At 40.3% G+C, this 13,427-nt stretch overlaps 1 pseudogene; it reads left to right on the top strand.

Moving 5' to 3' along the window:
• LOC117381896 (CLIP-associating protein 1-B-like) overlaps positions 1–13,427 on the top strand; it is a 42,147-nt pseudogene that overhangs the window by 19,156 nt on the left and 9,564 nt on the right.

The following is a 13,427-nucleotide window of genomic DNA, read 5'->3' as shown; positions in this document are numbered from 1 at the left end:
ACATAAATTCATTGTGGCCACATGTTTGTAGACACCTGTCGTCTGTGCTGCGTCTGCGTTTTGACCATGCGGCGGAGGCAGTTCTACCCTCTCTGCTCCACCTTCTCTCCAACAGTGCAAAGGTCATGGCCACGTCTGGAGAGGCGGTGATACGGCTTATACTGAGGGTACAGATCTAAGCACAACACCACACACACACACCACTCTATCAGGGAACTAGTCAGTTCACAACACCAGACATCTACGGACATGGGGTCCCCAAAAGTGCAACGCTTTAGATCTATACTGACAGTACAAAACTAACACAACACCAAAAACTGGAACTAAACCAGGACTAAACCAGGACTAAACCAGGACTAAACCAGGACTAAACCAGGACTAGACCAGGACTAGACCAGGACTAAACCAGGACTAAACCAGGACTAGACCAGGACTAAACCAGGACTAAACCAGGACTAAACCAGGACTAAACCTGGTTTAGTCTAAACCATCTACTATTTACTACTATTTATACTACACAACAACACCAAAACTACAACATCCAAGTGCTCCCTCTGGGGACCAGTCTGTTCAGAACACTAAAGACAACAACATATATGGTTAATTACATACATCAGATACATGCAGCAAAATATTGGAAATAAATGAAGTTTCTCCCTCTGTTTGCAGCATACACATTTCCCACGTCTGATCCCCATCATCACAAACAGCTGCTCCTCCAAATCCGTGGCCGTCAGACGGTTGGTTTGAATAACTTTGTATTTTTATAATAATTTATTTTATTTATTTGTTAAATCTGGAATCATTGTGTTTTTGTTCCAGTCGATGTTTTGAGTTTCTCGATCTACAGTTGGAGCTTTGGCAGACATCAGCCCTGGAACGGTGAGAACTAAACCAAGGTTATAGCAGGACTCATCCAGGACTCATCCAAGACTGGATCAGGAATAAACCAAGACTAAACCATGACTAAACCATGACTAAACCATGACTAAACCATGACTAAACCATGACTAAACCATGACTAAACCATGACTAAACCATAACTAAACCAGGACAAAACCAGGACCAAACCAGGACTAAACCAGGACTAAACCAGGACCAAACCAGGACCAAACCTGTACCAAACCTGGACCAAACCAGGACCAAACCAGGACCAAACCAGGACCAAACCAGGACCAACACCATGCACTCATTTGGGACTAAATCAAGATTAAAACAAGACTAAACTAGGACTGAACCAGGACTAATTCAGGACTAATTCTAGCTTAAACCAGGACTAAACCAGGACTAAACCAGGACTAAACCAGAATCAAACAAGGACTACACCAGAATCAAACAAGGACTACACAGGACTAAACCAGGACTAAACAAGGTCTAATTCTCTGTATGTTCTTTTCAGACACTGCACAGTTCTGTCTGAAACAATAAAGAAGGGGATTCATGACGCCGATTCTGAGGCTCGATCTGTTGCCAGGAAGTAAGGAAGGGCATCTGAGACACATCTGATACAGGAAAATGGGAGTGTATCTGACTCTTTCTATTCACAGGTGTTACTGGGCCTTTCATGCACAATTCAACCGGGAGGCAGAGCTTCTGTACCACAGCCTTGAATCATCCTATCAGAAGGCTCTGCAGGCCCATCTCCGGGGCAACGACAGTGTGACATCACTTCCTGCCTCTGACCGCTCGTCATCCTCGTCTCAGGAGAGCCTCAGGTCAGAGCAACATTTAATTTAAGCTGTTATCTCACAATAATAAAAGTCTGACATTACATAGGGCTGCATCCATAGTCTGTATATATAGGTAAATGGACATAGCTAACCTGCTAGCCGCCACATTTCAAACAGGAAATGATCATAGGTGCGCTTTGCCTCCATCAGCTCCATTTCACTTTCTATTGAAAAAATGTTGTTGCTCTCTCTGTAACTGCTGCTGTCAGGCTCGTCATTTTTGTCTTAAAATTTTTGTTTTAACTTGCTCTACTTGATCCTGAGGGTTTTATTTCATAATTTTATTCCTAAATCAAGATATGAACATTAATAACAGACCATTCAGGTGCCTGCCTTCCTGAGGTCGCCCCCTCTAGCATTAGCAGCAGGTTTGCTTGACAGCGTTGCTAAGCGCCTGGTCCCTGTTAAATCAGCGGTGTGGGCGAGAGGGGGTGTTACCTTCAACAGCCTAGCTCTGGATTTGTTCTTTGGGTTGCTATGATAGATTTGGTTGCTCGCAGTTGGAATTCCAAATATGGAACTTTTCTCCAAATTTGCCCCAGTAACAGATAGCCTCAATAAGCTTAATAGAGTTTAAAAACACAGTGGAGCACTTCCTGTATTACCAAATGAAATCACAAGATGGAACAAGATGAAGTGTTTTCTGAGAGATACACGACTTCGAGTATGTTTGCGATAAGAAACAACATTATGACATATATCAGAAAATAGAGTAATATGGGCCCTTTAATATTTATGGAGAATAAATGTCACTTTTTGACTATGCTGACCCGAAAAGCACTGATTACACATTCAGTATAGTTGCTTAGATGTTTATGAGAATACTACATGTCTTAGAATCTGCATTTAATAGTCGTCTCATCATGATTATTCTGATGAACTTATATCTATTTGTTTCTCATTTCAGTCGACCGTTTTCTGCCAAAAGCTCAGCGAGACAAAGTCGTTGTGAGTGTGAACACTTTTAATCTAAACAGTAAACAATGGTTTGAAGAGGGGGTATTATGCAAAATCACATAACGGTATCATGCAAAATCACATTTTTTGGAACTTTTTTTTGTTATAAAATTGTCCTCTCATCAAAAACATGCCTGAAGAGTTTTTATATGTCATCGATGCATGCTTTAGTATTTTAGCAGTTTATCCTAGGCCTTATTCAAACCCTTCTTACGGTTAGCTGTAAGACTCTATGTAATGCTCCACCCACAAGTCTACGTCATCCTTCCACATGACAATTCCCCATAAATGTTCAAAAACTTGAAACAAAACTGTACATAGTAATTTGACAAACCTGATGTGATGTGCAGTAGTTTCATTAGTAGGATGCACGCTGATTGCGTTGTGATAGGGGAGTGACTAAATATGTTGTTATGGGCGAATATAGCATTTTCAAAACAATAAAAGGTAACATGGTGATCTAAATGTGTTATGTGCTAGCAGTTAATACCTCATAGGAATAAATACCCCCACTTTAATAGTTCTGTGCTCTGATCTGCCTTCTCACGGTTAATATGTGTATGTTTACTTCCTGTTTTTTGTTTCAGCCAAACCTTCCCGCCCTTCGCCCCGCCCCTCCACCCTCTCTCCGGTTTCACTAAATCGCTCACGCAGCGACGTTGACGTGCATGCTGCTGCCAGTGCCAACAGAAACAAGATGGCTGCCGTGCCCTCCTCTCTCCAGGGCTTTAGCTCCGCCTCTGCTCTGCCCCCGGGGTCGTATGCATCACTCGGTAAAAGCATACAGGGAGGGTATCTGACACACGGGGAGACAAAACCAGGTCTAAACCAGGGACTAAACCAGGGACTAGACCAGGGATTAGTCCAGGTATAAACCAGTCACTAAGTCAGTGCTAAACTAAACAGGGACTAAAACAGGACTAAAGCAGGACTAAACCAGAAATAAACCAGGGACGAAACCAGGGACTAAACCAGGAATGAAACCAGGACTAAAGCCAGGACTAAAGCCAGGACTAAAGCCAGGACTAAAGCCAGGACTAAAGCCAGGACTAAAGCCAGGACTAAAGCCAAGACTAAAGCCAGGACTAAAGCCAGGAAGCCAGGACTAAAGCCAGGACTAAAGCCAGGAAGCCAGGACTAAAGCCAGGACTAAAGCCAGGACTAAAGCCAGGACTAAAGCCAGGACTAAAGCCAGGACTAAATCAGAACTAAAGCAGGACTAAATCAGGATTAAACCAGGGACTAAAACAGGACTAAACCGGAACTAAACCTAACCTTTCTCATAGGACTTACCTAAAACACTAATCTCTGCCTTTGTTATCTCTGCCTCTTTCCTCTAACCCAAACCCTAACCTTCACCTTTCACCTCTGACTTCTGTGTCCACTTCCTGTCAGACACTTCCTGGGCTCTGAACTCTGACGGTGAGATTTTCAAAATAAAATCTTTCTCTCATTTCATTCTGTTCTTATCTCTGTCAGAGGCTATGGTCATTATTTTTACTAAGATTTTTTTTTACATTATTAAAATGACATGTATACATAGGCTGTGTCTGAATGTCCACCTCAGCCTCCAACCCCTCATTCACTGCACAGCCCACTATTGCACTCTTTTGTGCAGCTCATGACATTCAGGTCACATAAAAAAGTCTAAAGGCTAAACTCTGATAAAACTTGATTTGTGTTATTCTGTTATAAATATTGATCAAATCCAACTGGCACACAATTATTTATGGATTAATAATAAACACACGTTTTAATCAAGATGGATCTCCAAATCCGAGGCCATGGTTCTTGACCGAAAAAAGGTGGCTTGCCCTCTCCGGGTGGGTGGGGAGTCTCTGCCTCAAGTGGAGGAGTTCAAGTATCTCGGGGTCTTGTTTACGAGTGAGGCAAGGATGGAGCGTGAGACTGAGAGACGGATCAGTCAAGAGTCTGCAGTGATGTGGTCGCTGTATTGGTTCGTTGTGGTGACGAAGGAGCTGAGTCGAAAGGCAAAGCTCTCGATTGACCGGTCAATCTACGTTCCTAGCCTCACCTATGGTCATGAGCGCTGGGTAATGACCGAAAGGACAAGATCGTGGATACAAATGGCCGAAATGAGTTTCCTCCGCAGGGTGGCTGGGCGCTCCCTTAGAGATAGGGTGAGGAGCTCAGTCACACGGGAGGAGCTCAGAGTAGAGCCGCTGCTCCTACATGTCGAGAGGAGTCAGCTGAGGTGGCTCGGACATCTGCTCAGGAAAATGGCACCTAAATAGTGCCCTAAGTAGGGAATAGCGTGGACACTCGGACACAGCCATAGAGGTCTGTGACAGTTTTGAGAGATTTTGCCATACTCTCTTTTTAATTGACTGATCGTTCAGCAGCACATGTCTTTAGTTGTCTATAGGCCGTGTAAATAGGGAAAATAAATTCTTCCTGTATTATCATGGTTCCTCTGATCATTTGCCATTCAGAGTTTGTGGTTTGCATGTTATTTAAACAGAGTTGGGTAGTACTCAGTTACTTGAGTACATTTTTGAAGAACTACTATTCTAGCAGCATGAGTAATATATTGTACTGTGTAACAGTACTCTTACTTGAGTAAAAGTTGTGGTTCCTCTTCCCACTTTGAGCAAGTTCACATGTGACAAAAGTTTTATGTGAAATGATAACATGAACAATATGAAATAATTTGAACATTTGTGTTTCTTGCAGCTCCTTCAGATATGATTTAGAAAAGGAAAAGACCATTTTGTGACTTATTTCATGTTTTGATCCTATAAATTACATTCACTTCAAATTATAAATCAGATGTTACGTCCCAACAGTTACTCTTTAATTTATTCTTATTTGCGTTTCCCAAATACTTTTTAGTCTTACTTGTGTAATTTCTTGGACCACAACTTCTACTTGAGTAATATTATTTTGAAGTAACGTCACTCTTGCTTTAGTACAGTTTTGGCTACTCTTCCACCTCTGCATTTAAATAATCTTTAAAGGTCCAGAAATTAGAGAATAATTAGATTTTGGTTTGCATGTGAACTTAACCAGTGTGTGAAGTTTAAAGGGCCCATATTGCTCTATTTTCTGATCTCTGTTCTAATGTTGTTTCCTCATCACAAACAGACCTGGAGTTGTGTTTTGTTTCATTCACATTTATGTTTAACACACAAACCCTGCATATTTGGGCTGAGTTCTTCTCTCAAACAGAAAACACTCTGTTCCACCTTGTGATGTCATGTGGTAATACAGGAAGTGCTCAGCTGTGTTGTTTTTAACTCCATACACCTTCAATAGAATCATTTGGATAATTTCAGCCAATCTTTACTGAACAAAAGGTAAAAGGAGCTGTTAACTTTAAAACTACCGCTTCATGACATCACAAAGTTGAACAGAGCATTTTGAACTTTGGACATGTAGACAGACAAATAATAATGAGTTACTGAAACAAGTGTGAACGAAACAAAGCACAACTCCAGGTGTGTTTTTGAGGAGGTAACAACATTATAACATTGCTTAATGCCCACAAGAGTAAGTTTTGTGTAATATAGGACCTTAGTGTTTCATAAAATATATACATATCAAATCAATAATATCCATTTCCAATTTTGTTTCAGGGCGAGTTCGCACAGTCAGGACAAACCCCACAGACAGCAGGGGGCGCAGTCGAGGTCAGCCCAACTCACAGTCTCAGCGTAAGGAACCAAGCATCTATTTTATATATATATATATATATATATATATATATATATATATATATATATATATATATATATATATATATATATATATATATATATATATATATGTTTAAAGTCTCTGTATCTGATTTTTACTGTCTTAAAATGTGAAAAACAGATCTAGTTCATTTTAAACAGTTTGCAGTGGTCCAAAGTTATTCCAAATTTACCTTATGCATTCTAAGCATCCTAATTATTCACCATGATGAGTTTATAAGCATTTCACAACATCAGAGACCAGAATGGAGTTTTGCTAACAACAAATAGCATGCTAACAACGCAATTCCTTATTATCTGACAATAAACGCTTTATCATAGATGCAGACAGATACTTAATCAATACTAAAACTAGTGTAGAAACTAGATACTCAGTTACACTATATCACACAGATATAAGGCCACGTGGTAATATAAAAGAAAGTACTACCATTTAATGTAGAAAATCACATTTACTGTCTAAAGAAAGTTGTTTTTTTTAATGATTGTTATATTAGGGCCTTTAAGTGTATATTTACTTTTGTTCTTAGCGAGTAGCAGGTCTGGGTCTCCAGGTCGCCTGCTCGGATCCACCTATGCCAGAGTCCAGAGGAACACCATCACATCCACCCCCCAAACCCAAGACAGAACCCCCACAAGAGGGCACCGAAGCCAGGGGTGCAGCCGTGAGACCAGCCCCTCAAGGAATGGAGCAGGTGAGGATCAGAGGAAGAGAGGGTCAGAAGAGGAGAGGAGGAGAGGGTCAGTGGAGCAAAGGAGAGAGGGGCAGATGAGCAGAGTAAAAGGGTCAGAGGAGCAGAGGACTAATACTTTACTAATACTTTGTGTCACTAACTTTCTTTTGCTCAGGAGTAACTTTGCTTCAACACTTCATGCCTCCTATATCCCATTCGTCCTTTCTCTCCTCCTCGCTTTGTCTCTTCTTCTCCTCCTCCTCCTCCCTTTTTCCTCTCCTTGTCTTCTTCCTTCTCGTCTCCTCTCCTTATTCCCTTTTCTTGTTTCCTAACTTCTCCTCTTCTTTTCTCCTACCTCCATGCTTCCTTTTCTCATTTCCTACTTCCTCTTGTTCTCCCTTCTCCTTCTCTTGTTTCCTACTTCCATGTTTCCTCTCCTTTCTCCTCTCCTCCTTTCCTCATCTCCTCTCCTCATCTTCTACCTCCTTGTTTCCTTTCCTCAGTGCGCAGTAGGATTCCTCGTCCCAGTGTGAGTCAGGGCTGTTCCAGAGAAAACAGCAGAGAGAGCAGCCCCACCACAGGACTGTCCCCTAACAGTGAGTCTAAACCAGGACTGAACCAGGACTAAACCAGGAGTTAACCAGGACTAAACCAGGATAAAACCAGGACTGAACTGGACTGAACTAGTAGTTAACCAGGACTAAACCAGGGACTGAACCAGAAGTTAAAAAATTTTGAAAGCCCTTGTCTTTCTAATTTATGATCTAAACATTTAAAGTAAGCCTTCTGTTTTCTTATTTGTGCTTCACTAATCTGTGTTAAACGTCCTTTTAATCCCTAACATCATGTAAATGTGATAGGCTGATGGATATTTGCCCTTTTCAGCCTATCAGCCAATATGCTGATGGCCAATTATAACATTTTTATTAAGCTTGATTTGCACACTTGCAAAGAGGACACTATGGCTGTAAGTCTTCAGAGGTTTAGTCGTTTAGTTGATTAATCGGTCAATAGAGTCTTAGTCGAGAAAAATGTGTATAAGGATTTCTATGGGACAACAGCAGAAAGGAGGAGTGAGTTAGCTAAAGATTTTTTTATTTTTTTTTTATCTATAAAAAGTCAGACTAAACTCATGATTCACAAGTTTAATCTGCCTTTATATGAATTCACAGTTTGCTAGTACTTTTTCTACATCGATACAAAATTTTCCATGAACTCCCCTGGCAGTGTAGTCTTTGAGTGCAGTTTGGGTCTTTGAGTACAGTTTAGGTCAGATACACAGGGATGCTGAATAGTTTTGAGAGCTTTTGCCACACCCCCTTTCGACCAGTCGATCAGCAGGACATATTTTTAGTCAAATACAGGCCTACAAGGACACTGCACAAAATGTGATTCCACAGGTTTCTTATCCAGTTTGTAATAAAACAGGGCTGTGGGTGAGTTTGTAATAAATTAAAATTATATATTTTGGTGAAAATGATAAAAGTCTTTCCTATATATTGTTCCAAAAATATCTGCTGAATTTATTGTCCATTGGTTTCTCTCAATTCTGAACCACTGGGATCGTAAAGGAAAAAAAACGTATTGGTCAATCTCTTGTTTAAATACTCATATAAATAAACATAAACATAACTGTAATGAAATGTTTGATATGATTTTTCAGCCTCTCGTCGCGTTTCCCGTTCAACCAGCGCTCTGACCTCCACTGATGGATACTCAGGTAAAAACTAAATATACATGATTAGCTTTTTTTTTAATAAAGAGGATTTAAAGTAAATGTGTTTTTCAGCTCGTATCTCAGCCTCAGTGAACGCCATGAGGATACTGAACACAGGGACAGAGGTGGAGGCGGCTGTGGCAGACGCTCTGGTGAGACACAGGGTTATACAGGTTTATTACAGAGTGATAGGGGTTTCATATAGCTTTATTACAAGTGGAGAATATGCATCTGGCGCTGAACGTGCATCTGACAGGTTTCATGTTTGTCTAATTCTGACTTGGTTTGGTGGGATAGGACCTGTGCTAAATATTTATCACAGTGTTACATCAGTTAAGTGGCAGTTTGGGGAAAACGTTGAGGAGAAAAAGCAGGGAAAATACAGGGAGTAGCTCTGTATCTGATTTTAGTATCAGATTTTTGATATCTTGGCACCCCTACCCTTATACTCTCTATCCATACCTCTTTGCAGACTACTATGTACAGGAAGAAGAACCTAGCTTGCTGTATGTTATGCTTTTTATCAGTTATTTAGTACAAAGCTATAATCTACATATCATTAATTCTGTAATCACTAATTCTGATTCTTAAAAAACATAGAAAATGTTGATTAGAAAAGCATACAAATAACACGAAGTAGCGCTGAGAAAAAATAAATAAATATATATATATATATATATATATATATATATATATATATCTATGACAATTTACACAAAGCAATGCATTTTTCAGAAAAGATTAATATTTATTTTTATTAATCAAAAGGTGACAGTTTTGGAATTACCTCTACGTATATCACATCTGCTTCCAGTGTTCAACCAGGAAGTAACATTATTAAAACAACCAACGCTTCTAAACTAGAGAACCTTTTTTTGCAAAACATAATGTTATCTCCACTTTAGCACTTCAACCTCAAAATAGTCCCTTTTCTCTGTAAACATAATGTGCAGTAACTGTGTTTTTGGTTTCAGCTTTTAGGAGACTCCAGGACAAAGGTACAAATAAATTTGCATCACACAGTCACATGCATGACCTGTTCACACTTTAAATGTTTCCGCTCGGTTATCGGTGTTAAAGGTGCTATATTACACACTCCCATGAGTTTTAAGCCATGTCATAATACTGTTGCCTTCTCAAAAACGGACCTGGAGTTATGGTTTGTTTCATTCACACATGTTTGAGTAACACTTTATTATTAGTCTGTCACATTTCCAAAGCTCAAAGTGTAGTGGTAGTTTTCAAGTTACACCTTTTACTTTTAGTTCAGTAGAGATTGGCAAATCATCCAGAGGATTCTACTGGCTGTGTATGGAGTTTAGAAACACAGTTGAATACTTTCTTCATGACATTACAAGGTGGAATAGACAACTCTAAATATGCCTAAATATGCAGGGTTTGTGTTAAACATATATGAATGAAACAAAACACAACTCCAGGTCTGTTTGTGTTGAGGAAACATTATAACATAAATGAGAAAACAGCGTAATATGAGCCCTTTAATGTTTGCTCTGTATCTGTCAGTTTTTATATTGAATCCACATTACATTAATCAGTCTTTTGTTATGATGGATGTCCATAGGCTACGTTCATGACACATCAGCACATTGTAGATCCCTTTAGTTTAACTTGAGCTGGAGGGCAGGTCAGAACTCTGGTGGAGTTTGCTGTGTACCTGTCAGATTGCAGATGTGTTGACCTGGTTTATGGTGAATATCTCTGTATTTACTGGACCTATTCACATGAAACAAAAACTGGCACAAACTCCAACTTCCATGTAGTATCTATAGCAAAAGAAAATACAATTCTCTAACTGGACAAAGGTTTTAGAGTTTCTATTGAACCTATGACAAGTTTGTGGAACCAATCCAAAATCTAAGAGAAGGTTCAACATTTTGTGGATCAGAAGTTTGGAGATTTCTTTAAAAACAGTGAATCCCCCGTAGAGTTATATAGTCCTATCTGAAATTAAGACATTTAGGACTTCATCAGATTCTAGCACATGAGCACGGCCTATTGATTACTGTTGTAACATCTTGTGTATGAAATGTCCTGCATGTAAACTCTGCCTCTGTGTCACCTTCATTGCTCCTATTAACGCTCCTCCATCTTTAAGCTCTGATCTCAGACCTCCTGTCCTCCTGTCCATCAGACCCGGCCGGTGCGACGTCGATTTGAGTCCCCGGGTCTGCACTCTGATGATGAGGGAAACAGTGACGCTTCCAGCGCCTGCTCTGACCGATCCTACAGTTCCAGAAATGGATCGCATCACTTTCTGCGCCAAACGGAGGACTTCCTACGGCAGACCGAGGACGTGGCGGACATTTTGAATCGATGTGCGAGCGCCAACTGGACCGAGAGGAAGGAGGGGCTTTTGGGATTGCAACAGCTACTGCACCACAACAGAACTCTCAGGTGAGGAACAAGGACTAAAGCAGGTCTGAATCAGGTCTGAACCAGGTCTGAGCCAGGTCTGAACCAGGTTTGAACCAGGACTGAACCAGGACTGAACCAGGACTGAACCAGGACTGAACCAAGACTGAACCAAGACTGAACCAAGACTGAACCAGGACTGAACCAGGACTGAACAAGGTCAGGTCTTTATCAGGTCTTAACCAGAACTGACCCAGATCTGAACAAGGACTAAACCAGGATCAAATCAGGACTATACTAGGAATGAATCAGGAACGAACCACGAATAAACCAGATCTGAACCAGGACTGGACCAGGACTGAACCAGGTCTTAACCGAATCTTGTTCTTGTTTCAGTCGTGTGGAGTTGAAGAGACTGTGTGAGATTTTCACTCGGATGTTCGCAGACCCTCACAGTAAGGTACAAGTCTGCCCTCTGCTGTACAATACTTATGTTTACACTAAAGTCTTTTATGCAAATATATAAAACAAATCTTTAAAATTTGCTCAGTATAATGTGTGATTTGTGCATGTTTTTGCTCTCTGTTAATCTAACCTCTCAAATCTGACAATAACCTCCCTCTCTGTTTGCATGTCCTTTCCTCACTGCTGTGGACTCAGAGAGTAAGTGACTCCAGACAAAATGTGTGATTGTTTTTGAAATAGTGCTGTGCAAATAATGTAATTTACTCAAGATTTGAGTGTGTCTAATGGTCAGTGATCAGTTTGGGTGTTTTTAATGGAGAGGTCTACAGCCAATCCTGTCTGTAAAAACATCTGTATAAGTCTGTATTGTTCATGTTCCTCCTGCTTGTTTCCATGGAAATGTTTGGCTATAATATTCCACAGTATCATAAACAGTAAACTGTGTCTATCTCCATGTAGAATGTTCCGAAGTATGGTTTAATTTTCTATTCTCAGGGAATCATGCAGGTGATGTGCCACCTCCAGAAAGTTACATACTGTAGCTTTAATGAAATCCAGGTTCATCCACAGAGGGAGGTAATCGTAGGTCAGATAATAGTTTAAATTGTCCATAAGGATTAAACCAGGCTCAGCTCTGATATAATAATAGTGAATAAGTACGTTTCAGATTACATCACAACTCTCTGTCTAATACAGATGTGATCTGATTTGCTTAATTTCTATTACCATAGTGGATGGTTGCCATAGCGTGAAACCCATGAATTGATACTTAGTGGTGACATCACGCAGGGGGTGTTCTACATCTATCGTTATGGCAGAATGTTTAACAGTTACCATGGTGACACAATGCATACATTAAAAACACAGCCTAATAAGTTTTAAGATAATAGAAAATAGAAAAAATACAAAAGTGATTTAAACAACACATTTTCAGGAGCCTGTGATCAAAATGAGCGTTCATAGTCCTGTTTAGATTTTCTGTTTTGATTTTCAACAAAAAGGAGAGAGTGACTCACTGAAAAAAATGTTGGCCTATAGAATGTTGTGATGTCATCTGAAACCCAGTGATATTTAGTGTTATAATATATATTACCTGGATTAGACCTGGTTTAGACCTGGTTTAGACCTGGGCTAGATTAAGATAGAATGTGGTGCTGTCATCTGATACACAGTCATATTTATTGTTATAACATACGTTTTGATGCTCAGGTGTTCAGCATGTTCCTGGAGACCCTAGTGGACTTTGTGGCTCTGCACAGACATGATCTTCATGACTGGCTCTTTGTGCTCCTTACACAACTCCTCAAGAAGATGGGAGCAGATCTGCTGGGATCAGTGCAGGCCAAAGTCCTGAGAGCTCTGGAGGTTACTAGGTCAGGACCAGGACTAAAATGGGACTAAAATGGGACTAAAACAGGCTGATTGACCAGGATTGAACCAGGACTCAAACTGGATCAAACCATGTTCTAAGACAGGGACTAAAGCAGGACTAAACCAGGATTGAAACAGGTCTGGACCAGAACCAAACCAGGACTCAAACAATGCTGAAGATAAGATAATTCAAACCTTTACTTGTCCCACGATGGGAAATTACACACTCAGGGACTAAACCAGGAGTAAACCAGGACTGAACCAGGACTAAATCAGGACTAAACCAGGACTAAACCAGGATTAAGTCAGGGGCTGGACCAAGGCCTGGACCAGGACTAAACTTGACAGAATTGAACCAGTATCACAGGACAAAACCTCAAATTATAACTGACTTTTCTGTATGGGCTGATATATATTTCTGACC

This window comes from Periophthalmus magnuspinnatus, chromosome 2 (genome assembly GCF_009829125.3).
Source record: "Periophthalmus magnuspinnatus isolate fPerMag1 chromosome 2, fPerMag1.2.pri, whole genome shotgun sequence".
Taxonomy (NCBI): Eukaryota; Metazoa; Chordata; class Actinopteri; order Gobiiformes; family Gobiidae; genus Periophthalmus; species Periophthalmus magnuspinnatus.
Note: the sequence above shows the minus strand (reverse complement) of the source record. Positions and strands in the feature narration are given on the sequence as shown.